The 26,726-nt window shown below is 42.4% G+C and overlaps 1 protein-coding gene across 6 annotated transcripts in view; it reads left to right on the plus strand.

The window, feature by feature from the left end:
* The window catches only part of lrrc4ca (leucine rich repeat containing 4C, genome duplicate a), a 253,048-nt gene that overhangs the window by 195,756 nt on the left and 30,566 nt on the right, over positions 1-26,726 (plus strand). For 2 of the 6 annotated variants that reach the window (XM_036534953.1, XM_036534952.1), the window contains one exon: positions 14,147-14,268. The exons of the other annotated variants lie outside the window; for them this stretch is intronic. The gene's annotated coding sequence lies outside the window, so the exon portion shown is untranslated. The remainder of the gene's footprint in view (positions 1-14,146; positions 14,269-26,726) is intronic. 6 annotated transcript variants of the gene reach the window in all.

Raw genomic sequence — 26,726 nt, forward strand, 5'->3', positions numbered from 1 at the left:
GCATATAACAATGCTTTTTCCAACCTCTCCGCTATTTGTTCGCGTGTAGCAGTATACAGTGAGGTAGTACTACATCTGCAAAATGCTTTTGGTTAGGCAGTTCACGCTTGGGATCAATTGTTTGCAGCAATTTAATGAACCCTTCTTTCTCTACAGTGGAAATGGGAATCATGTCTTTGGCGATATGAAATGCCACCGCATCTGTAATTTCTTTCCACCAGTAGCTCGCCTTGTACGGACCAGCACCAGAAAATGGTGCAGCTAATGTTAGCTGTCTTTTAGCAGGAGGTTTGGGGGCGGGGGGCAGCTTTTTTTTTTCATCCCGTTGTTTTACACATTTCTCCCATTGTACAGGGTGTCTCTGTCGTAAATGTTGGAACAAATTGGTCGCACTAGCACTTTTGATTACAACTGACTTTTGACACACCCTACACTTTACATTGCTGTGTTCCACATCCGACTCTTAAAATCCATACCAATTCCATATCACCGAAGTAATATTTCCACCTTTCTTTGCTACCAGATGTGAACTGCTACCTGTCTCCATCTTGCTGTGTTGGGATTTTGTATTCACGTGCGACAGACTCATGACGTAGTGTGACTGACAGAGGAGTAGAACACCGCCTCCCGCCTCAAGTATTAGCTAATAAATTAATCACAGAATGAAATAAAAATGGTTATCATGCTGCTGCTTATTTATAGAACATTTATCAAGTTCGGCTTTTTTTAAATCGATTTGAACGATTTTCCTGTTTTGAAAATTGTATAAAATAAATCGAATTAATCGAGAAAATCAGGAAAATCACCCAGCTCTATCTCCAGCCCTGCATGCAAAGAGCAGTGTAGTGTTGAAAACTGGAAGCTTATTAACCATAGAGTAAGAGTGAAAGCATGTTACACTCTTAAAAAAAGAGCATCGAGTGATAGAAAGATATTGCCTTGGAGGGAAGAATTAGGTTGCTCATTTTATTTATCACTCCCGTCAAAGCTTTGCGTATGATAAATCTGCCCTGTGCCCAATGTTAGGAGATGAAGCTTGTTTGCTGCAGGATGATACAGAGTGATATACGTCCACAGGGAACCATTTACGTCAGTGCATCGCATAACCTATAGTCTTCCTGAAACTAAATTAAGGCACTTTTCTTCAAGGGGAGACTTCTGGATCATGTTACTATTGTTGCTGTATTGTTGCTGTTTTTCTTGCTGTTGTTTTTATTGTTATTGTTTCTCTCTTTTGGTGTCCCTCTTATTATTCTTTGTCTTCTTTCCCTTTTGTCTTCTATCTTTTTTCAAATGATCTCTATTTGCCATGTGGGGAGTTTCCTAGAGAGCTTTGCATTGCTTTGCTTGTTGGTATGTTGTCTGAGTGAGATGAGGGCTGTGCCCCCTGTACCTGGAGCTCTGGCAGCACTAAACTGGACCCATGCTGGTGAAGGGAACAGAGAGCAAAGGAGAGGCGCACCTATATCATTTTAATTATCACACACATGTGGCACACTTGCCATCATCATTCCTGCCAATGCTTGTGTACATGCCCTGTGCCCGCGAATCTTCTGCCCCCCACGCCCGTGTCATCTTGTCAAAATCTAGTTGCATGGTTTTGTCAGGAAAATTAATGAACTTGTTAGACCCCTGTGGATGACACTGCAGCAAGGTTTCAGCCATATAGAGTGACAGGGAACATCTCTTCACTGTCTTTCCTGATCCTTTTTTGGTAATTTGTTCATTTACTCATGCTTTTCACTCAATTTCAATCTCAGCCACAGCATTATGCTAAAAAGAAATGGTCCTTTAAAAAAAAGGATTAATCTCTGTAAAGACTGGTTCAGGAGACCATTAGCATTCTTTTTTTTTCAGACTGCCAGGAACTTCCATCAACGTAAGAACCGCCCCTCGATCTCTCCAACCATTATCATTTCTAAGTTACAATTTTTCCCAAGGGGATTTTTTGTGAATGCGCATTTGGTTTGAAAGGGAAATTAAACTAGTGAAAAGATCCATGTTATCATTTCCCCATTGTCTGGTCCTTTAATATTCCATTCTCTAGGACTTGGGTGGTGGGGCAGCTTACTGGTGAGGGTACTGCGCTGGGGTCATATCCAGGAGATTGCAGGTTTATATTCTTGGGGGGGCGGGGGGGCAAAGTACACAACCTGAATTACCTAACTGCATGTGTGTGTGGTGCACATTGATAAAATATTAAAGCCAAGGGTCACCCTAAGCAGATACATAATACCATGTATCATGCCATTCCTGATTTGTTGGCTAAAGGTATTGTGCAGACCTGCAAGAGTGAGACTGTGATAAATGGAATTTACATTTACATTTACATTTATTTATTTAGCAGACGCTTTTATCCAAAGCGACTTACGGGGACAGGATGTGTACAGTTCCACAATGAGACAGTTCTCAGCTGAGAGCAGCATCTGTTTGAGGACACAGTACTATTAGATTTGTACAATTACAGCCTATAGGGCAACTAATACGATACACTTTCAAATGGCTTCGACAACTTCAAACGGCGCAATGAGCGTCAGGGTAAAGGCGGAATTCTCACAAGAAATAATCCCTCACCAATGCATTTTTTAAATTCACCTGATACTGGTTTAATTGAGGAAAATATTGGAAGATGGTACCTTATTTACACCAAAAAGCATCCTAAATCCCACAAATTGAGTAATATGAGAAGAATAAATGAACAGCTCAGTCTCAGCTATACTAAGACTGAAGAGAACACATTCTCTTGTCAGTCCGCATCCACACCTTTCCAGTAAACCAACAGAAATATATGTATGTATGCATGTATATATTTTTTTTGCAGGACATGTGAGTCCCTGCTTCAAGTGCATCTTCTACCTGCATATATGTGCTCTGACCTGTTTCCTCTCCTGTCTTTCTGAATCAGTCAGAGTGCATGTTCAAGGAAGGTGCAATGGGGAAGGGTAAACAAGGGGTGTTGGGGTAAAACCCGGGTTGTTGTTGATGTCAAACTTTTTTTTTGTATTTTTATTTCTATTACTTTATTTTCATTTTTTCCTGTTACCAAACAGTCAATAGCATCATCTAACCACCAGACACCATGGCTATCATCTATATGGTGGGTTTGTATGGGCCACTTGTGGTCTGTGGAGAGGCACTTCACCTTTAAAAATCAAGCTCAATTGGCTTTTGATGTGCAGAATTGCAGGACGCCAAACTGCGAACTGCTCTGTGCTGCCCAGACTGCAAGGCCTGGTCTGATCCTGACGCCATGCCGGCTCAGCTCTCGGAATACTCAGCAGCGGTGACATATGGCTCGAAGTGACACAGCTGACAGTCAGGGCCAGATCTCACCTTCAATGTCAGAGAGGTCGTCCCTTGTGTGGAACTCGTACAAGCTTACAGGGATGTGGATTTGGCCTCTCTCACTGTCAGCCATCCCAGTGGAACTTTTTCCAGAGGCTGTGGCGATTCCCACCAGGGGAGCGCTCCAATATGGAAGTTGAAGTCATGGGGGGTGGGGGTGTCAATGTCAAAGGACATTTAAAAAAAAATAAATACTAAAAATATTAAAATAATAAATCTGTGAAGATTGAAGGAAGTTCATGCTCCCTTTCATGTATATAAATTTTAGTGATTTGATTTTTGAACATAATGGAAAAAAACCAGGTAAAAGTAGTAGACATTTTGAGAAAAAGTAAATGCAGGTCAGTGTTATTTAAAGATTGTCTTAATGAATATCTGCCAACACTATTTACATATGCGTGTTCAGTAGCGTACAGGTTCAGCAGTGGATACATGTCTGTATTCTGGATGAATAAATTATGTCATTAATTGTACTCATTAATCGCATAATCTCATTTCCCCAGTTACTGTTGTCGTGATGTCTCAATGCATTTTCAAAGTGAGTGTCTTTACACATTGGCATAATTGCGTTTCGGTAATCTTCAATTGTATACTAAACATATTAATGATCTGTTGGAGATTGAGAAGCCCCCATTATGAGGCGGGCTTGGCCAAGACAGCGTGAATGCTGCTGAGACAAAAGGGTGATAAACCCTCAAAGACTTAAGCAAACACCACAGTGCAGAACTTTCAGAACTGGAGTAAGCAGATATATCCCACAATTCCTTGCTGTGGACCCCCTGACAGTCTTTCTGCTTCCAGCTGTCTGTACACCTCCCCCAGCACCACCACCACATTGGTTGAGGTGCATCAATGGTGGCTAAGAACTACAGCGCTTCCACCGGTTGATGCAGCAATCAATTCACATTGTAGCTCTCACCTCAGTTTTTCACCAATGACTGCATATAAATACATCCACTGTGGGCTACAGTCTGATCTCAGTGCAGACTGATGCTCAGCCCAAGGTCTGAGTCCCAGAACAGAAGTAGTGTAGGGTCACTGTTAAACGAAATAAATAAAGTTATGGGTCAATATTTGCAGCTTTGTAATGGCTAAACCTAAGTGAGGACTAGTTAGCGTTTAGGTCAGAGACCTGGTCAATTCTGGAGGTGGTGTTGTGGAGAAATAGGGGGCAGTCTTCCTTCTGAACAAAGTCAAAAATCAATGTCCCAGTGCTGTTATGGGAACATTGTGCTGAATGAGATGCTGTCTTTTGGTTGAGATGTTAAACTGAGGCCCTAACTCACTCACTGCGGTTGTCAAAGATTCAGTGGCACTAATCGCAAAGAGCAGGTGGTTTCATGGAGACTTTCCCAATCTGACAATGTAATACAACCATCAACCATGCATCAACCAATTGGTGACCGAGATGAATCACCCCACCACCAACACACACAGGGTAAGGTACACAGAGTTCAATGAAACCAGCAACATAATTGAAATATTGTGCTCTTATTTAAGGACGTGGGCGCAGGGCAGAGGTTTAATGAGATCATCTCTCCTTTCCTTTTTAATGACCTGAATTCAGGTTGCCACATGAGTCACCACAGAGTGAGCTTTCACTTCCTTTCTGTACATGCGATTGGTGGTACATTGCAGCTACTGAGGCAGAGGGGGGCGAGGGTGGGGGTGGACAAGGAGAGCTGGTTCATTGGCCAAGCAGAGAGGCATCTGTTTGAACCGATACCGTGCTGCACTCGCCCAGGTAATTCCCGCCATTAGAATAAAGGTTAAACTGCCAGCGTGAGGGTGACAGGAAGTCACTCACCTGCTCTCTCTGATCCAAAGCTCGCGTTTAATGAAGGTGAGGCTTCCACACTGTCAGTGGGAAGGACAAAGAGAGAGAATGAGAGAGAGAGACAGAGAGAAATGTTAATGGCAGGAGTTGGAAGAATCTGCATTTAATAGGTTATTTGAAAATGCAAAAAAGGCTGCTGGAGTTGATTGTTCTTATCTGAGTTCATTAATGCAATTTCCCCTCACAAAGAGGTTCCGCAGAAGCTTTCAAGCAAAAATAATGACTAAATCAGTCAGGGAGAGAGAGTGTGCTTCTCAGCTTCAGAGACAATGTTGGATACGGAGATGCTCACCCTGCCACCTCCCAACCGCCCACCTCCTTCTCCGTGTTGTCCTCTTACTTTTAGTGGTTTGGTGCATAGGGTTTTGTGAGAGACTCAGTCTACAGTGTTTTCACTTCATAAAATGGAGTCCTGCTGGTCAATTATATGGGAAAGGTCTGAGATGTTATGCTCTCCTGCCACTGAGGAGAAGCATCAAGCTGTCTACATGATTTCCAAGTTCCTGATTCAATCAGGGTGACAAAGCCACCCAGCTGTGATGCATGGAGCAGTGTGTTATCCCTACTCATATGTCTGGTAGAGCCACATGTCTTCCTAAAACCTCTCATGAACACTAGTATCATTTGTCAAATTACTATGTTGTGCTATTTATGTTTTTATCTTCTCTTTGTAGGTTGAGATGTTAATTTAGCAGTAGGCTGTAGGCTGTTGTGATGCTTTTGTTGCATGCAGAAGGCCAGAGAATCCTGGCTTAGATACAGACCAGTTTTTTTTTCCCCACACACATCACAAATATGCAGTATTTACTATGCATTTTTCCATTTTCTCTCTTCCTTTCTGCTTTGTTGAAGCACTTGTCTTGCTTCTCTTTCCAAAGAAATGTAAATGTGTAGAAAGTGGTGAAGCCAGGCAGTGTTGAAGTACAAAGTTACTCAGCCTATGTAAGTTTTACATAACAGATACATTACTGATCATAGTGCCTCATGATGCAAGATGAAGAAGATGAAGCATTTGTAGCCAATATTAACTGCTTAATGGGGACCTCTCTCAAGACATATATCCAGTGAGAGCAATGCTCGCTGTGAGAGCAGTGTGGGGTGTGGCTGCATGGTCACGCATAAACTGTGTTCCTCTTCTCCTGCTTGGGAAAAGGGAAAATGTGGTGAGTGGGCAGATGAAAGGAGAGGGCCACATGATGTGGCAGCTCAGATTTCCCCATCTCCATCACCCTGACAACAGGGCCACAGAGCAGCCTTCTGGGACTGAGATGGAGGAAAGCCTGCAAGGCTGGAGGCAGAGGGTTGCAGGTACATGTTAGTAAGGGTACAACGCAAAGCAATGGCATTAGTGCAATTGTGCCCCATTCATAATTTTCTGAACATGGTGCCACCACCAGTCGAAACTGGAATGAACTGGCAGCATAGATGATGATCTGTACATTCAAGCCTAAGTCAGGGCAGCATGGTAAACTTCATCCAAGAAGACCCAGCCCCCCTCCAGTGAACCCAGGGGAGTAGAACGGGCAGGACAGGAGCAGACAGCTGGGATGCACTCTGCTGTCTGTCTCTATGATGCTGTCTTTAACTTACAAAACCAGAGCAGTCTGCAATCAAGCATTCAGCCCTGCAAAACCAGCCTGTGCTCCTTCATTCTCTATTGGATCTTGTGATGCATTACATACTGAACAGACTCGACTCTGCTCTCTCTCTCTCTCTCTCTCTCCCTCTCTCTCTCTCTCTCTCCCTCTCTCTCTCTGTCTCTCTCTGTGGCTCTCTCACTCTCCTGCTCTCTCACACATTTGCTCCCCCTCCATTGCTCCCTTTCTTGCTGACTTCCTCACTCTCTTGCTCTCTTTCTGTCTGTCACTCACTCCCTCTCACTCACCCTCTCTCTCTCTGTCTCTCTCTCTCTCGCTCATTGTCTCTCTCCTTTCAATCACTCATTCCCTTTCATGATGAATCAGAAAATGGGCATCAATTCCTGCTGTTTGCCATGGCTAAAACAGTATTTCATCTGAAGCTGAGGCACACGAAGGAAGGGTGAATTTTCGTATGTCATAGTAAAGCATAATAGTGCACTTACCACCCTGAAAAGGTGACACATGGAAGTAATGGTAATCATGAGCTTGCAATGCAATCTGGCCTCCTCATTCTCACAACTACCACACCTCCTCAACCAACCACAGCAAACACTGCTCCTCCCACACTCCTCCAGGAGGTGCAGCAGGTGTGAGATGACACACGTTCTCCCTCTCTGTCTTCTTCTCTCTCCTTTTATCCCCCCCCCCCAATCTCTTTTTTTGAGTCCTCTGGAAGGGTGGTGGTTTTTCTTCTTAATGTTGAGTTTTTTCATTTGATGAATGACAATATTTGTTGAGTTTCATGGTTTTAAATAAAGGAGGCTGAAAGGTACCCCTCCTTACCTCTACCCCTCTATCTCTATCTCTGTCTCTCTCCTTCTGTCTCTCTCTCTCCCCCTCTGCAGTTGCTATACTCTGTGTGTTCTCTGTTATGGAGCATGCCTGTCTAAGGAGCATATGGTGAGGTGGAGGTGTGCTAAAGCATTCAGCTCCGGAGAGGAGCGAGCGGCAAACAAACAGATAGCGTGTCACTCACGGCATGGTCCAGGGTGACTCCGTGGGCGTGTTGTTTTGGACCGGTGCTATACAAATTATGATGCAGTGCGGCACCCATTGCCACTGAAACCAGGTGACACAATAACACACCTGTTGACTAGCGACTCTGTTATTTATGCAGAAAAGGTCAATTGAGACTGAGTCATGTTTTATTGAAGTGTAATTTATACAATGATATCAGACAGTTGTTATTTGCCGCACTGTCAAGCCATTGTCCTAACTTCAATGATCTTAATGACAATGATATGGTGTGCTGTATTTTATCTGGTGACAACTGTATTAATTGACGTAGCAAAACTGTCATTTAGTCTTAGCGGCACAGAAAGAATATTATCGGTGCATAAATCTGGGTTATATTTCTGTATTTTCTTTTTAGCTTTCTTTTTTCTTTTACTTCTATGAGTGTTCTTCATTACAGATTGTAATGTCTTTGTACTTCTTAATACTCAACTACACAGTAGAACAAGTTTTTTTATGATATATTTTGTAATTTTTTTGTTAAGGTGATATCTGTTTAAAATCCTTCCATGATTTATATTCTGCCGAGAAAGTGATGCCCAGAAAGATATTTTTTCCACAGAGATCAGATTCAATGATCCATTATGCTGTGGGCTCAGAGAGGGGTATGCTAAATCCAGGACATACAGAGATCAGATTTGTGGTGCCTCTGAACAGCACTGAGCCTAAAAATCAAGCTCAATAGCATTACAGTATGCATGTTACAGTATGAGTTATGTATATGTGTGTGTGTGTGTGTGTGTGTGTGTGTCAGGGTAGCTGATAGGGAACTGGTGACAGAGCAGCATTGAGCACCAGTGTTCCACAGAAGTCTGGATACAGTGTGTGGAAAAATTAACATCAAAACTCTTCCCACAAATTTCTGCACGTAACATATTGAAAAGATTCTACATTTTCCAACATGGTTTTTCTTTTTTAATCTTCGGATGGGTGCTTCAGCAAAAAGTGCACCCGGTATTGGGGCATGCTAAAAAAAAGAAAAAAAGAGGTCATCATCTGAATCAAATCCAAGCTACAGCAGGAATCGTGTTTGGTAACTCAAGAGCAAAACAGCCTTTGTGTTGATTGCTAATTAAGCAAGCCCCAGTCACCACAATATCATATTAATGACCCAAATGGCACGTATTGCCATATTCATGAGGCAAGAGGGCTTGCGTTTGATTTCTAAAAACAAACAAAAAAAAAAAAAACGAGGTGGGAATTGTCCCAGATGCACCAGGGCTTTTTCTAAATATTGCTTTGCTTTGATTTGTGTTTTTGTCTTCCTGAAAAGCAGATACAAAGCTTACTCGTTTATTTTCCTTTTCACCGAACCAAAAAATATCCCTGCAGACATGCATTTGAAATGTCTCTCTCTCTCTCTCTCCCTCTCTCTCTCTCTCTCTCTCTCTCTCTCTCGTGCTCTCCCTTTTTTACCATCTGTAAAAAATCAGGGAAAAGAACTAGAGGGCAGACAGCCTTGTTCGAACATCTCGGATCTGTAAGGTTGGACTTGTCCATCCATGTCAAAATGGAGCGACATTTCAAAGTTTTCAGGGGGGTCTCCATTCCCCATCCAACTTTTTATATCAAAGATGGCAGGTAAAAGGTTCTCTTTGTTGTTGTTTTTTTATTTTTGCTTTTTTTTGAGGGAGAGGTTTTTTTTTATTGCAGGGGTCTTAACGGGACCAAGTGGCCACGCTCCCAGCCTGTAATTAAACAGGTGGGACCCCTAGGGCTCTTGGCACACTGTTCTTCCACTTCGCCCTCAACCTTCCGCCATCGGCGTGGTCCTCATTTGCATACCACTGAAGAAATAAAATGAAAGGGATGCTGCTTGTCAGTCTTGCTCCTATTACTCATTCAAGGTGATCATTTTATTTTCTAAAAGCTAAATTGCAGCTAGGTGATTTTTTTCTGCTTTCAGGCAAAATCGGATTCTCTTATATCACCTGAAATGAAAGAGAAGAGCTCTCATTAAATGGCATGGTGTAGACAGGAGGGCACCCTGAGGGCAAGGTAGGGAGGGGTGGAAACAAAAACTCGGAAGCACGGGTGGCTCGGAATGGATCTAATGATTCTCTCACCATCAAGCTTGAGTCTGTCACAGATGGTGTAGGGGGGGTCAGGGGTTGTAGTGGTTTTGCCTCAACTATGAAAACAAAGTGACCCTGTTTCGACAGTGGTCTGTAGGGTATTCAGTGAAACGCTTATGTAATAATTTTCTGTCTATGCTGGGCTAAATGGCAAGATCTTCATGCTCCTTTATTTCCCTCCTCATATTCCATAGATGAATCCTCACAAAGAGTTGCATTTCTAAAAACAAAGCATTCACAATGCTTTTCAAGCCAAACAAGCGGTTTGATTTTCAACTCAAAATGAGATTGACATCATACAACCACAGACTCTGATCTCGCTTTCTAATGACTTCTTGGTCTAGCTATGAGGCGTTCATTAGTTTGGGTTCAGAGCGACCGCTGTCAGTCTTTCAACAGGGGTGTAGAAGTGAAATGAATTATTCCTCAAGTGCAAAAGAGCACACCCATAAGTGCAAAGAATGCAAATGAACTTTGAAATATTAATGGATGGTTGAACAGCTAAAGCATGCAGGAGATGGGCATAAGTTCCCTCAAGTTGGTCCATAGACTTGCAGGAAAGGCACATGTGATTTTACTAGTGATAGAATTTAAGCCTCAAAATCTAAAAAAAGCTGCAGATTCACTGACCTGGAAATAATTAAGTGGGCCTTCTTGATGCCTATCACGTAGGACTCTGTTTACAATTCTGTCCACACAGGATGTGTTCGGCTCTGTTTTCTGCATTGCTGTGTATGTGATACCAGGCCACACTTAACTTTAAATTAAAACAGCGGTTTGGTCATGAAGTGATGCGCTTCAGATGAAGCCACCTGACACATCTTCCCATTCCTCTGGAGCAGAAGGACGTTCATGAAATATGAATGAGGTCTAAAATGACAGGAGTTTCCATTTTCTATTTTTTTCCTCCTTGTAGCGGAGTCATACATGAGGCAGCTTGCAATCTGAATGCTCTATTCAAAACACAAGAACATTGCCCATGAATGATCAGTACACGGTTTTTGGATCATCAGAGATCACGCCACAGCACCTCTCACATTTAGTGCTGCTTTTTGGAGTTAATCTATTCAACTCCCTTTTTGGTTTCATAATCCTCCTGTTCTGCTGGGGTCCTATTAAAAACAGCAACTATAGGGTTTCTCCCCATGACCGACCTGTGAACCCCAGAGCCTGGGCCAGAGTCAATTAGAACTATGCTTTCTCAGTGAAGGCAGCTGGACGAGGTGTGGTGCATTTCTCCCAGATCCTCACTCTCCCCTTCTCTCCCTCTCTGGCTACGCGTCATTGGTGCATAGCCCTCATTTTGGCTCTGGTTCAACTTCATTAGATTAGTCGTGTGCCTTCCCTCTCCCTTCTGAGTAATGGCACATGAAGAGTTCTCCCTCTAATGTGGTTCAAGTGTGCACCGCTGCAGAAACACTGAAGCAGACAAGGCACTGTTTGCGTAATGCCGATGGCTAAGCGCGCTGTCTTCGGAAGGAGTGGGTGTGTATGGGAGAGTGCACGGTGGTTTGACACTCACCTCACCTGATGAGACACACTCTAAATAGAGGAATGCTGTCAAAGGCATTGTGGGATTTTTTGTCTTTCTTTTTGGCCGTGGCAAGCTCCCAGATTTAAAGCCTCATTTTCAGGGTCACTTGGTGATGGTGGGTAACAGTACAGGGTGGGGGACGCCCTCAGTGGTCTCTGTGAGTTTTTTCCACGTAAGGGGACAGTAGTCCCCAAGGCACTGGACATTCCCCTTGTGTGTGCATCCACTTCATGGGCCTCCAAAAGGAGACGCTTGGCATGTGTGCCTTTTCCCATGTTATTTAAAGCAGTGTGTCTAATGTGCTTCCTTCTCTCTTTCTCGCTCCCTCTCTCTTGCTGTCTTTATTTACCCCCATTCTGTCTCTAATTCCTCTGTTTGACTAATCTGAAAATACAGCGTTCTGTGGCCCTGTAATTGGTTTAGTGCACAGTGTATGTACTGCCACCACCTTCTTATGCACGCTGGCGAATCTGTTTCCCCTACTCTTGGCTAATCAGACAGCCATTCCGGCATGCACAATGCTGGGGTGATTTTAATGCGCCCCTTGTGTGCTAACGAAAGAGCACTGCCGAAACCCTCCAGATAGTCCTTTTTTTGTTGTTGTTACCATGGGCATTTGCTTCCCAGCTTGCAGGAGATTAGCGATTTGGCCAGCTGCAGCTGACAAAGATGAGTGTTGCCTGTTTCGTTCTGTTCACTGTCGCAGATGCAAAACCAACCCAGATCTAGATGTTGCAGTCAACGCTGGGCTGGAGTATTTCTCAAACCGTTGGGTAATAAGCAGAGCAGAGATCACAATCATCATGAGGGATGATTCACAATGATGGGAACACAGATCTTTGTGAGGTGCCGTGTTTTTGGATAGGATGTTAAAGCCCTGTCTTTTGGCTTTCATTTAAGAGTCCATAATATATATATCACTAGAGTAGGTGTGTTTGTTGGCATCCACCTGGCTTGCTCTGTCTGGTCATCCTGTAATTATCATTCAGTTTATTTACTGACATTAAAGCTTGTTCCTATACCTAAACTGATTATATGGGGGTACTGCTGCAAAATGGCTGCCTCCCTGATGGCTGGATCCCTGCCTGCATAACCTGGTGGGTATTACACACACACACACACACACACACACACACACAAACACAGAAATACGCCATGTACAGCACTTTAAGGTCCTCAAGCACTTTAAATACAGTGCTTTAAATACAAGAAGCACTAAATACAGCATCCTCCATATGTCCTTCCTTGATGGTACTAACATGTTAAAATGTGCTAATTGGATAATTCTTTCAGCTTCATCATTTATCTATTTATTTATTTATAATGGCATACCTCAGTTTTAATAGGAAGGTAATGTTATATTGTCACAAGTAAGAGTACTGCAGAAAATAAAAAAAAAATATATATATAAATATGATAAATATTGAGGACACTGTATATGGGATCCATTGCTAAAATTTTCCATGTTTAGGTTGTTTGGACTCCTTAATATGTATAGGCCTCAGGGTCCATCTTGGAGATGTGACCATGAAATTCATGTTCCCCCTCTTGTATGTTCAGTGTAGGACCAGTCAGGGCAACTGTTCAGTTCTAGTGTTGCAAGCACTCCATTGAATCTGCTTAGTTTTCATTCAGTGCCAAGGCGGTTTTCCCCATGGAAGACTAATCATGATCCAGTCTCATGACCATTTTAACACCACTGAGCACCACAAACTAAAACTCATCAGTGTACCTAGGGATTATCATTTAGCTGCATCTAGACTGAAATAAATATGGATATTTCTGGAAAAAAGTCTATAAGTATGATGTGTAAAATTAAGCAAAACATCTGTAAAAAGTCTGTAAGTAAAATAGACCACATGGAAAGTGTGTCCTTGGAATTAGCTCTCAAAAGTCTATCTCGGGCCATCCAACCAAGTCCTCTCCCTGAGTTTATTGCCTTGGAGACCCATCCTGTGTGCCCTCTTTAAGTTTCAAATCAAGCGAAAGCTTGAGGGAATGAAAATCAGTTCACAGATAAAGGACAACAGGCAGGCAGGACTGTGAGATATTTATATGCTGGAGCACTGCCATTCAGGGGCTGAATTTAGCCAGGCTACATGTGGAGTCAGTAATTATGATTGATTAGCATACATGATTAATTAGAAGATGGATTGCTAAACGCTTACACGCACAGTTGAACCAGAAAGGTAAAGCGCCTCTGTGGACTAAAATAGGATTCTCCCCGTCCTCCCCAGTCCTCATTTTTCATCTATATAAAGCTTTTTTTCCTGCATTAGTCAGTCCTAGCGGAGTCCGTCCAAACAAGGCAGCAGTGACACACAGCTGTGCCTTGTCAGAGAGAACATTCTTTTCCATTGTGAGAATACAAGAAGATAATCACTCCAATGGTAGCTGGGCTAGTGGGAGGGCTCACTATGGGATGACCTTGCAGGGACTGTGTGAATACATCTCATATGTATATAGACAGCCTGGGGACTGTCATATTTTATTTCTGCACGTTGGCTGACTAAAGTGTAAGTCGTGCTGTAGGGCGAATGACTGAAGTTGGGGTGGAAGTGAATGGCGCACAGCCTCTGTCACATTGCCTGCGTCTTTCTTTCTGTCTTTCTGAATTCTTCGATCCCCCCGCTCCCCCTTCCCCCCATTTGCCAGAGCGCCTTATAGAAATGCACATTGTTATTCATGTATTTGTGCGCAGGGGACGCGTCCTGGTGATGGATGGCCTGGCTGAGGCGGGACCTCGCCCGCCGTCTCTCCTTCCCGCAAATGTACCACCGCTGCTGTCGCTGCCTCCCCCAGGGGCCGGCCCCAACCCCCCCGGTCAGTACGGGTGTATATAAACAAATGAACCCCACACAGCACTTACATTGAAAACAGGGTTTGGCTGTATTTGGAGGTGGGTGTGGACTGGGAAGTGTCAGGTTGGACAAACCAACAGATTTGAAAAGGAACCGAGCTGACCCCCATACGCTAATTTTTGTCAGCTTGCCAACTATGTGGTTACGTTATGTGGAGATTGTAAGGTCTGATTGGCTGATGTGCTGTATATGGTCATCGAAACTGTCTTAGCAGGCACATTATGCCAGAACTCACCAGCCCAACTGCCTTCCCTTATTATTTGGTCCCTGCTGCACCCACGGTTATGAATTTCCCCCTTCGTTAAAGCCGACCGGGGCCGCCCATTTGGCTCCACATTGGGCCAGGCTCTCACTGTACTGGGCTCAGGCTGTGCTCTCAATGTGTTTCAGCAGCAAAGGCTGCTGGGATTGTCTGTGTAAAGCCATCTGCATTCAGGGGACGGGTGCCATGTGTGTGCGCTTGCTCCCACGTCTGTGCCCATGCGACAGAAGGATGTAGTCATCATGATCTCTTCGGGCGCTTTCTCTCTCTCTCTCTCACACTCGCTTGCTCTATCTGTTCAATTCAATTCAATTGTGCTTTATTGGCAGGATAACCAAAGCAGTGTTGCCAAAGCTGTCACACACAATACAATGGAAAGTGTTACTACAACATAGGACATGAACATACATGTGCGCTGACAAAGTATAATGTGAACACAGAAAATGATATATTTTTAAGAGACAAGAGTTAAGAGTTACAAAAAAAGACACCATAGTGGTAATATGTGACTATTGAGGACAGAATTTCTACACTATTCACTCCTCTCTCCCTCTCTGTTCAATTCAGTGGTGCTTGATTGACAGGGCAAACGGAGATAGTGTTGCCTAAGCAGGTGTGTACAATCTGGAATGTAGGTACAAGGTTCCATATATGGATATTTATCCCTATCTCTTTATGCCCAGAGTGAGAGTGTTTTGATGAAAGGCCAAACATAAAGGGATTTATAATATGGTATCGGTCCACCTTATTTTCTGTAGAGAATTTATACAGACTAAAACGTACAAAATAGGGACTGTGTTATGTTCTGACATGAATGCAACTCTTAAGTTTGTTTTAATATGTCTCATTTTTGGTTCACTTTGATGTTGATGTGATATGGGTTTTATTACCTTTGATACACATGCCATTCAGCCACAGGGCAATACTGTTGTGCTGGGCCAGAGCAGGGCATTTTTTTATGCAACAGGGGAAAAATCAGTGGTTCTCAATAAGAGATGCTTCTTTTTTTAATTAGTCCACATGGTGACTCTGCTAATGAATTCATTTTCAAGCAGTATGTGCTTAGACTGTTAACTTACAGTGCTTGGGGCTCTTCCCCTGCCCCCCCTCCCTCTCTCTCATTCTTTCTCTTTTCCTTCTCCCTCCTTTCCCTATTTCCCCCTCTTATTCTTTCTTCCTCTCTCTGTGTCTTATTCCCTCTCTCTCTATGCTCAGCAGAAATTGTGTCCCAGCCAGCTGATTACACAAGCTTGCTCTGGTTGATCCCAGGATTTGCCCACCAAGGCGAGGCACAGGGAAAAAGGGAGAGAGCTGCAGAGAGAGAGAGACAGAGAGAGAGAGAGAGAGAGAGAGAGAGAGAGAGAGAGAGGGGGAGAGAGAGAAGCTGCCTCTGTGCTGTTTCCCACGGGGGACACCCCCCCACCGTTTCCTTTCCAAAGTTCAGAAATCAAGCCAGCCCAACTGCATATTGGGGATTTTGACCTAGTACTGTCCAAAAGTAATATTGAGCTGACTATGGAAATTACAACAATGCAGTGACCATGGTGACTTTGGCCACTAAGAGGGGATGGTGGCCTCTGCAGCAGTAGTGACAGGGAAGTCATGTGATTCTTACTGGCTGTATTTAATATTTGCAATGTTCTTTTTGGTACTATTTTAAAAGTGTCCTTAAGGATCCCCTGGAGAGGGTCCCAGCTGCCCTGGTTCAGCTAGCAGACTGCCCCCCCCAGGTCAGTGACCATATATGGGCTCTTCCAGCTCTTCCCTAAACTCATACTCATGCAAGATGCAGTGAAACTGTTTATGGGACTCCGTTAATGCAGGCCACCTGGCTCACCCAGTTTTCTCATGCGTAGTCCTCTGAAAATCAAGCTCATTGCAAGACAGTCAGTTCCCTCTGCACCCCTGTGCCGTGGTTTTTAATAGACCTTTTCACTCAAAGGAGAGAGATGCGATGATGCTATCATTAAGTCCCTTTTGGTCACTAGACAGCTTCCTGATGTAAAGAGGTTGTGTCAAGCCACTTTGAAAAAAAAATTCCAAGGGCCACCTTTCAACCGAAAACTGCCACCCAGTTGCATCATTGTTTGGCAAATGAGAAAATATCGTTATATAATCACTTTACTCCTTATGCACTCTAGCATTCACCTTGCACAGGTCTGTAGGAAGCAGTGCTTGAACCCAAATGATAGTCTTAAGTCTGCTAAACTGTATGGTGATATTAATGTTTGAACATAGAGGTTTACACAGCTAGACTTCAACACACAGCAGAAGGAGCATGATAGCACTTTCCAGCAGGTACTGGATGATCTGGGGTGTGAAACAGAGGTAACTGTGTAGTTGGGTGATGTTATTAATAAAATAATATAATAATACTCAAAGTATTTGTGTTCTTTCCCTTCCTACTTGTGATTCACCTCACAGTTGGGAGACCTTTCTGGGCTCTACTGATGGGAGAGCAAAGCTTTGTGAACCTCATGCTGGGCAGGCTACCATGTGTACTGTCAGCTGTTGGTCCATATTGAAAAAGCAAAGGACTTCTGTCTACAGCAGAGAGGTCTGAACAGTTCAAGTCACTTGATGGCCCCATCCACTCTGGTGGTCTTGGTGCCATTGCTGTTGAACACTGCATGGTCATTTCTCCTGAGTCTGGCTGTGACATTCAGAAATCTGAACATTCTTTTCTCTGCAGTGAAGACTAAAAGGATCAGTGACATGCTATCTTGAGAATGTGCATTTCCATGCGGCAATGAGATAGCAAATATTATGGGGTCATGGCTTGGGATCAGACTAGTGTCCCGCTCATGGTTGAGTTTTACAGACCTGCCAGACACCCAGTCAGTGTCAACATTGTGCACCTGTGTTTATAGAGTCACACATGCACCCAAACACACATGCTCACTTATATGCTTACTTGCAAACACACAAGCACATACACGCATAAACACAAACACACACTCAACATCTCTGTGTACATCGTAAAATGATGTTTCACCTTATATGTTGAGAAAGAAGGAAAAGGAGAGAGAATTGTCTTGTTCTCTTGTCCTGAGTTCTTTTTTCCATCTCATCCTTGGCCCATGGCAGGACACGATCCTGTCAGCCAATTCAAATTATTCAGCCAAATCAAAGACCAGTACCCCTATACACCCACAGACAGTAACACATATGTATATTATTGTTTTACAATTTCTATCTCCTGCACTGCAACTACAGTATGTGCTGCAATTTTAACATAATGTCCAAAAACCTCATGTGAGAGTCAGGTGTAGGACATGTACCTATCATTGGTGTTTCTGATTTGAGATAAGAATGGGTCAAGGAATGCAAAGCAGTTACCCCATCTCTGACCTTGTGTGTAAATACATATGTGAATGTGTGTGTGTGTTTGTGCATACAGACATGCATGAGTGCAGTGTGTATCTTAACCCGGATGCTGAGTTTGAATCAACTATACCTCGAGAAAGCGATAAGCCAGCTTCACAGATTTCCAATTCATCAGTTAATCAATTATGAAACCAGGTCACCTCCTAACAAGACAAATATCACCTTCCTTTTTTCAGTCCTCTTAAGTGGCCCCAAGCAAGGTACTTATGGGGAACAAGTATGTTTACAAACACATGCAAGCATCCCACACACACACACACACAAACATACACACACAACCCCCACCCCCCACAATTCTCACAATTCCTGTTGAAAAAAAAGAAAACAGTCTTACTGACTTTAGTTACCTTATTTAATTTTCTCCTCATCAGGCCTCTTGTGTTTCCAGCTGAATTATCAAAGTAGTTTGATCTGGTGTAAAATATGCACACACTCAGCGAGGCAAAACAACAGGGAGACTCGCCGACAAGCACGTTGGCTCCCGATCATTTATGCATTCATTCACTCGTTCATTTTATTACATTGATTATTTTCTATTGTTGTTGTTATTAGTTCCCTAACCTTCTCCTCACACTCCACTTTGGTGGAGAATAATTACAGACTGCTTGTTATGGCAATGAAGTGTTTTGAATGCATTATGCCTCTCTCAAGCCTTTGGCTACCCTGTGGGGTTTGTGTGCTCCTTTCAGAGTGGGGGATAACAGTCACGTGGAGTGGTAAGGAAGCCAACGAGCCATGTTCTTGCTCAATTACACCGTGAGATAATTGTGCTGCTAATAAGGCCATAGCGATTGATAAGATAATAACGGGGCTTTGACTGAGTCAAGCTTTGATCTGCAATTTTGAATTTTACCCAACTGTGTTTTTCCAGTGTTTTACAACATACACTGCTTAATCCGAAATTGTATTAAGGACACTGATGTGCAGTTATTAATAGGCATGGGTTTACATAAATCATTGTTTAAGGGTAGTTCTTGAGCCTTCCTCTCAAGGCCATGCTAAACGCAAGTTCATTGGGAGGGTCATGCACACTAATATGGCAGGTATCACCTTCCAGCAGAGCAGGAGATTACAGGCACGATGATAATTATGACTTGAGGCATAGTGAAACTCAATATGATACTCAACATTTTATGTGTGGGGCTGTTTTGTTGACTGTTGACTATTAACAGTGAACTGTAGGAGCAACCAGCAACAATAAAAAATGTGTCAACCGACATCTCTTATGTTTTGCGGATGCTCAATGAGAGTGTTTATGGATGTACTTGCCAAACAATGTAAGAAACCTTTTTTTTCCAAAAAAAAGAAGCATAATTCATCAGCATGCTCTTATCAAACTGAATTAGCTCAACATTGATGGACATGAAGTTGGTTCATTTGATGATCAACTTGTGAGCATGTGGAAATGTGTGTTATTGAGTTCAACAGTTCATTTGTTTGGTATACAAAACAAACAATTCTTTCAAAACTAGGGAAGTATCAGCCTTTGGTGGACATATTAGCTGGACACAGATACAAGTGCTGATTACAGATTTCCTTTAGATTTTTGACACTTTGGATCATGTGGATAGACTTATAGTGCAAGGACTGTAGGTGGCAGGTTTGATTGAATGCTTGCCATTGTTCTGTCTCATTTTAGTAATGTCCATATGCAAGGGCGTAGGAGAGAGTTTGATATTGGGGGGGGGACACAACTTGCTATGAATTTTATGTCTGTATACGTAATCCCAGTCCTTTAAAGGAGCATATATCTTGATTGAAGAATAAAACAATATCAGGATGGCTTGAAATGAGAAGGTACGCACGTGTAAACACCGCTTTAAAAGTGCTTTCAAGAAGAGCTGCACACCTCTGTTACTACTAAGCTCATCTGGACATAGGAGATGCAGAGTTTGCCCAACATGAAGGTGTGTCACCCAAATTAGGTTGTGTCTCATTAGTCCTATATATAAGAACAGTTATTTTTCTCATGGAGATGGAAAGTGTATGACACTAATCCACATAACCAAATGTCACACTTTGATGTAATGAATGGTGCATGCCATCCAATCACAGCAGAAGACTGCCAAATATGGACTACACACAGCAGACAGGTTTTCCCTCACTGTATAGCCAGGGAAAACAGGTACAATGTTGATGAAAATCTGTGGCCTTGAACAAAAGGAAAGTATGGAAGTACAGTACAAACTATGTGTACGTTTTTTTGTTTAACTTAATTAAAACATTTATTCGTCTGCAGTTTCTAAAAATGTCGACTGAATACTGTGGTGAAGTTTTCTTCACAAAGTTGGCCACATAATTTTCCCACCGGTATTACTAGCTAGATAGATGATACTAACTTTACCTCAGCAATAAGCTTATGTCAGTGACAAAACAGCTGGCTAGCTAACCTTAGCTTGTTCATTAACGGTCAGCAAAATAAGTAACAAGCTAATGTTATTTGTGAAAATTTACAACATACTCAAACAGAATACTGTTCAGTAGTAGGTTATAGAGAAATTGATACCAAAAATAGCAGGCAGCAAGTAGCCCAGAATACTTCTTACGTCCTTGATTTGCAAAGGCGGTTACCTCATGAACTCAATGTTTTTTTTTAGCCCAGTGCTTTTTAAACGACTGCTGTAGTTAGCTGGGTCGTCCCAGTTAATCTGCTGTGTCAATGAGCGGGAGCCCTGAGTTATCTTCGAAAATAAAAACCTGTTTAATGGGTTTACTGTGCTTGCGGTCGTCATTTAACATGAATTCAATGTATCCTGAAATCAAATTTTATTTAAGTAGTTTCAACAGTACAGAAACTAGCTAGCTATTGCTATTGCCAAATTATTCAGAGATGACTAATGTGAAACTGGTCGCTAAATAAATCCACACACGCCTAACACTATCGTCTATCATAGGCCTACTTACTCTTTACTCCAAAAAACAATCTAATTTTTTTTCCTTTTCCCGGGGAGCAGGTGCATGCAAGGCTTAAGTTCAAGTTGATTGTGCTTGCATGTTTTTTTGTTAATGATTTAGTCAGTAAAAGTAGCGCACTCGCAAAAAAATGATCAGGGAGAACAATATTCCATTTCCAAATTAAACTTTTATTCTAAATTTGCCAGTTGTTGTGACACGACTACAAATAATGTTTTTTTTTACTCATTTAGAGAAATTAATTTATTGGGGAACTAGTTGGGGGGGATAAAAATAGCCCACACAAATACTGGGGGGGACGTGTCTCCCCGGTTCCTACGTCCCTATCCATATGGAAGAGACGGTGCTACATGAACTCAAAGAATAATCAGAAAAGAGTAATGTGTTAGGTCATCTATTATGTAACATGCACCTGCATATTAAAACAAGGGACTGCCAACTTCAGAATATCCTACAAAATGTTTGTTGCATTGTGGATGTAAATGAGGATGTAAAAATCAAAAAGTATTGAAATGTGTATATGTGTGTTTATGCACACCCAAGCACACATGTTAATTGCCCATCCACCAAATGGAGCGGTGTTGAGAGAAGTAGGGCAAAAAATGGTGTGGCAAAGCACGCTTGGAAGCATCGATCCATGTCGACTGTTTTAAATTTAGACTTCATTTGTTCTCCGTTGCACTTTTTTTATTATGTAATTTAATTTGGCAGCAGGGAGACCAAAATAAAGTGCACTTTAAAAGCTAATTGAGGTGGGTTTCTCCGGAGTCGGCCTTGTCAGCATTCTGCTCCTTGGATTTGCTCCCCCCCACCAATGAAGTTAACCTGGATAACAAAGGGGAGGGGGAGGGAAATGTGATTTCCGCTGAGGCCATTGTTATCCTGGGCTTTCAGAGGCAGTCACTTTTCCCCTCACTTTTAATGTAGTTTAAGAGATTGAATTTGGAGTGTGTTACCATTGTGTGCAGAGCAGGTATGTCTTTTGCAAAAATATCTTGCCCCTATGGGTGCACGTCCTATGCACATATTTTCAGCGCTTCTCAGCAGTACCATTCTGGGTTTTTCTGTTGGTTGGCTAGTGCATCTTGGGATGGGACTTCCCAGCCTGGGTTTTTCAATGTGCATTTTGCAGAGGCTATAATAAGGCACTTTTTTGAAGTAGCTTTGGATAAAGGCACTTGAGGATGACACTCTTCTCAGGTGGGACCCGTTAGGCAGGCAGGCTGCGATGGGGACTGTTGCCCTGCAACAACTCTGTCACTTTAATTATGTGGCTTTTCAAAAACTTCTAACGCCAGGGAGGAGCAAGCTCTCCCCACAGAAAAAAAAAAAAAACATTGGGAACTCCCAGAACCAACAGAAATATGCAGGAGTGTTATTTATAGTGCCTTCATTTTCAGCAGCTAAGATTGTCCCTGGGCAAAAACCTGATAAGGGCATTTTTGACACCTTTATTCATTAAGAATGGAGAGGGGTGGGGAGATGTAAATCAGACGAGACTCCTAGTCTTATGAACAACAGCCAAGCGAAATGCAGACACACATCTTTAAACAGCAATGCTGGCTGTTATAGCGCCTCTATATTTTATGTTCTCTGTCCTTCAATGTGTTTTCCTAATCCTACAATGTGTCAGAGAGCTGTGCTGTCCAAATAATATATAAATGAATTTTAAAAATGATTAAAATTAATTAAAATATTATATGTAACACTTCATTTTTGTTAGTCAAGGGATCAAGGAAATTAAGGTAACAATGTTGAATTGACTTTCCTTGAATTTAAGGAGGACTTAGAATTGATCACATACTTATCAGACTAATGCATGTGATAATGGAGTAGCCATTTGAGCTGGATTGTTGTCCTTCACAGAGAAGATTTGTTTGATTGATTGATTGATTGATTGATTGATTGACTATGAACTATTTTGTATGTGATAGAAATTATGCTTTAAAAAATCTATTTATTTTTCAACCAGCAAGGGTAGAATAATAATGTCACAATTTAAACATCTGCTGGCAGTCTGTGCCAGTGATAAAATAAATATAATAGATAATAAATAAATAATAATTAATAATAATAATATTGTCAAAAGGTGTGTGGCACTTGTGAAAAATGAAATACTTCACAAGGTTCATCCTTTCTGGCCTACTAAAAAATCACTGATTGTTTCAAGACTGGTGATGTGTGCAGAAATGAAACCTCTCCAAGCTCTTGTGAATGACAGATATCCGCCACTCTTTACAGCAGTTACTGTTGGGTAATGTGTCCTTTCAGAGTGACTTAAGATAACCAATTAAACCAAGCAATGCAGTAGTTAGAAGAGTGTATGACTCCAGAAAAAAAACTACCTTCAATTTCTTCTTAACATTTTTAAAAGGTCTGGGCTTTCAAAGCAAGCAGAGGTGTTGGATTGCTTTTGAACAGGTTTTTGCATTCCCATTTCTCTTGTTGCAGGGTGTTGCAAGGTTCTTGTGCTCTGTGGAGGTTTCCACGTCTCCATTCATTATCTTACAATATCCCGAATCAAAGACCACAGCTTTCATTTCTTACCATTTGAAACCAGGTAATGATCTATGCACAGCTTTGCAATTCCATGCACCTCTGTCATTACTTCTAGACAGTCTCATCTTCTGAGATCAGCCCATGCACTGAGGTCACAACAAAGCGTATTTCAGCACTGAGTCTCAAGGCATTGACATATAATGTGAAAAGTAGTGGTATTAGGATGTGGCCTAGAGAAACCTCTGCAATCAAGTGGACATTATTAGAGAGCCTTTGTGTAGTTTAGATGGTCTGGGACCTCTAAATCTGAAAATTGTGGATCTGGTGTCGATAAATAAAGGGTTAACTACTGCAGTCTCTGCTTTATAAATCAGTACGTGGAGGTGAAAAGTATTACAGAAAAAGGAGAGGTCTACAAGCAGTGGTCTGATATATGAGCTGTGTTAATCTGAGTGCTTGTAGATCTTTTGCTGCTGGTGTAATTACATATCTTCAACACCAATGTACATGAAGCAACCTGGAAGTGGTCCATAAAAAAGTTCATAACTGAAGTTGAATTTCACAAAAATATTACCCAACAATCCTGGGCCACTTGTGCATGGCATTTGTGGAATTTTCCACAGATGCTAACAAAGAACTGGTGTCTCCCGTTTGAGAAACGTTTGGATGCACCTCCTGTTTGAGAAAGCCTGTGACAGTGCTCAGCCACTAATCAGAAATGCACGAAGATGGAGGTGGACGAGAGAGCAAGTGAAAGAGAAAGATAGAGGGGGCTGAGAAAAAGAGGGATAGAGAGATACAAGAGATAGAGATGGGGAGTCCCAGGAGAGTGCCAGCAGCTGCCTGTGACTGTGGATCTCCCATGAGATACTCTGCTCAATTCCGCTGCTTCATTCTTTAGATGGAAAAAAATAAATAACCTCTTCAAAAAGGCCTTGTATCTTCCCCAAACTATTGAGAAAAGAGCAGCAGTGTCTCACCCTCTCTGTACCTCCATTCTCACAGTTGTTCCTTCTCTCTCTGTCTCTTGGTCTTTGTTCAAAGGACATTTTTCAAAACAAAATTTCTTATAAGCACATGCCGGTCTAATTAAAAATGGAGCACATCCAATGAAGAGGCACACTAGGGGACATATTCCCTTTTACACATGTGTGTATGTGTGTGTATGAGCAACTTATTGAGAAATATGTGGCTATGGACACTCACAGTGGTATACAGAATTTTTGCTCATCAGTTTGCGCTTGTGTGACTATGGTCCATTTGGCTGGTTGGGCCAGGCAGCTGGTGTTGGCTTGCACGGCCATTCTGGCTCAAGCCTTTCCGGAAAGGCAGAGTCGGTCTCTGAGTACTCTGGCATGGCTGCTGCTGCGTGGAGCGTGCTCGTGCTCATCGCCTGGCTCTGCACTTCCCCACACGGGAGAGACCGCCGATTACCCCAGCCAATCCAAAAAAAAAACACGCTTGTTCATTTACATCCACCATTTCCTCTGCTATTGTCCATGGCACCAGTGATAATTGCTGTCTCGCAGTGGCCTCACCATTGGATGCATTGTCACCTCTGTGTGGTGTTATCAGCATCACCATTGTCATTGTTGTCATCATCACTTCTGTGATCTTCATCATCATTTTCATCATCATTATTACCATCTTTTATTTCTCCATAATTGTTTTCCTGAGACCATAGCATAGCTTAAGTGTATGGATACAGGCCAGTGTATCTTACAGTCGGTGGTCCTATTGCCTTATTAGTTGCTGCTGCAGCCGGGCAACATGCTTTACTAATGAAAATCCCTGGATAATCATAAAGTTGCATTTTTTTTATTTTATCTTTACCTCCACCATCCTCTTCATCATCATTGTTGTCATCTTAATCATCATTGCAGTTTCATCCTTATGATTACTTATTGTTAGCATTTTCAAAAGCACCCAGATAACAATTACATGAAACATACTGTGCAGAATGTTTAGTCTGAATGGGTGATTTTGCTCAGCTCACATTTTACTAGTTCTGTGTACGTGCAGCATGTTTAAAATGTCCAGTCATTCGATTCAGAGGCTGTCCCTACAGGAAACCCTTAGACATGGTCCCCTGTGTGCATAATCCATGTTTCTTTATAAGAGGAATCATCATGGTAGTCAAGCAGACATGCATTATCTGACACAAAGTACTTGTGATGTGAGACTGGGCTTATCCAGCCAGCAGATGCTGTCTGTTTTTCACTGCTGCACTGCGTCAGCATTCTGGAACACTCATTGACATCCCTCAATACCTGTAATGAACACTTTAATCACCCTGGTTTTAGCTGATATCAGAATCCTCTTAAAAGCCGTGTCTGAGCCCATCAATTTCTGCTTTTCTTTTTTTTTTTTGGCATCCCCCACCTTAAACTTCTCTTCTGGTTTTAAGCTTTTTTTGTGAAACGTGTCTGCGAGGATTTAGGCAGATGCTTTGGTTGACTGTAAGCCGCGTGTGCAGGGGTAACGAGGGCTTACGGCACGTAGGAGGAATTGCAGTAACTAAGCAATTCCCGAAAAACAGTGCAGCGAGGAAACAGTTGGAGCCATGCGGCATATTTACCGCCCCAGGGTGAACCCAGCAGCACGTCTGGCGGTCAAAATGTACCCGCATGGGTGGTGCTACATGGGGGCCATTAGCCAGCCAGACCTGCATGGGTGGGGCAGCCCACCGTTTTGTGGAGCCGCACAGCAGTAAGGGCATGTGGTGTTGCTCCCTAATGCCTGTCCACTCCTTCACTGAACAATGAGTAAGTCTGCACTGAGCTTGCAGGATGGCACCCACAATGTAGGCCTGACGAGCACTCTGCAAGAAGTTACCAACACTAAAATGTGCCTGTGCTTCAGAAAATACAGATTGCATGTCATTTGTTTCTGTATGATTCAGATATCTGGGTGCATAGACTGCAAGAGGATGTTTGATATTATATGACTGCTGTAGCACAAATGTTTTAACAAGCACAGCTGTTATGTGGGAACAGATGTTGCATTTAAACAGATATATATATATATATATATATATACACATATTTCTGTTTAAATGCAACATCTGTGTATATACATATATGTATATAGGTGGAGGTGGAGTCACTGAGTCCCTGCAGAGAAAGGAAAGTGATGATATGGGAATAGAAGACACCCTCCTGCAAATGAGGCGTTTTGCCAAGATCCTGCCAGACAATGTTTATATAGTACATATGTATATACTGCCTGGCCTTTGTGCAACTCTTTTGTCATCCTTATTCTTAATACCATAAAATACATGCATTCCTGCCATCAAGGAGAAAAGTGGTACTTTTTACTTCCAGAGATCTGCCTGAGCACTTGGCAGTGACTCAGATGTG

This window comes from Megalops cyprinoides, chromosome 8 (genome assembly GCF_013368585.1).
Source record: "Megalops cyprinoides isolate fMegCyp1 chromosome 8, fMegCyp1.pri, whole genome shotgun sequence".
NCBI lineage: Eukaryota > Metazoa > Chordata > Actinopteri > Elopiformes > Megalopidae > Megalops > Megalops cyprinoides.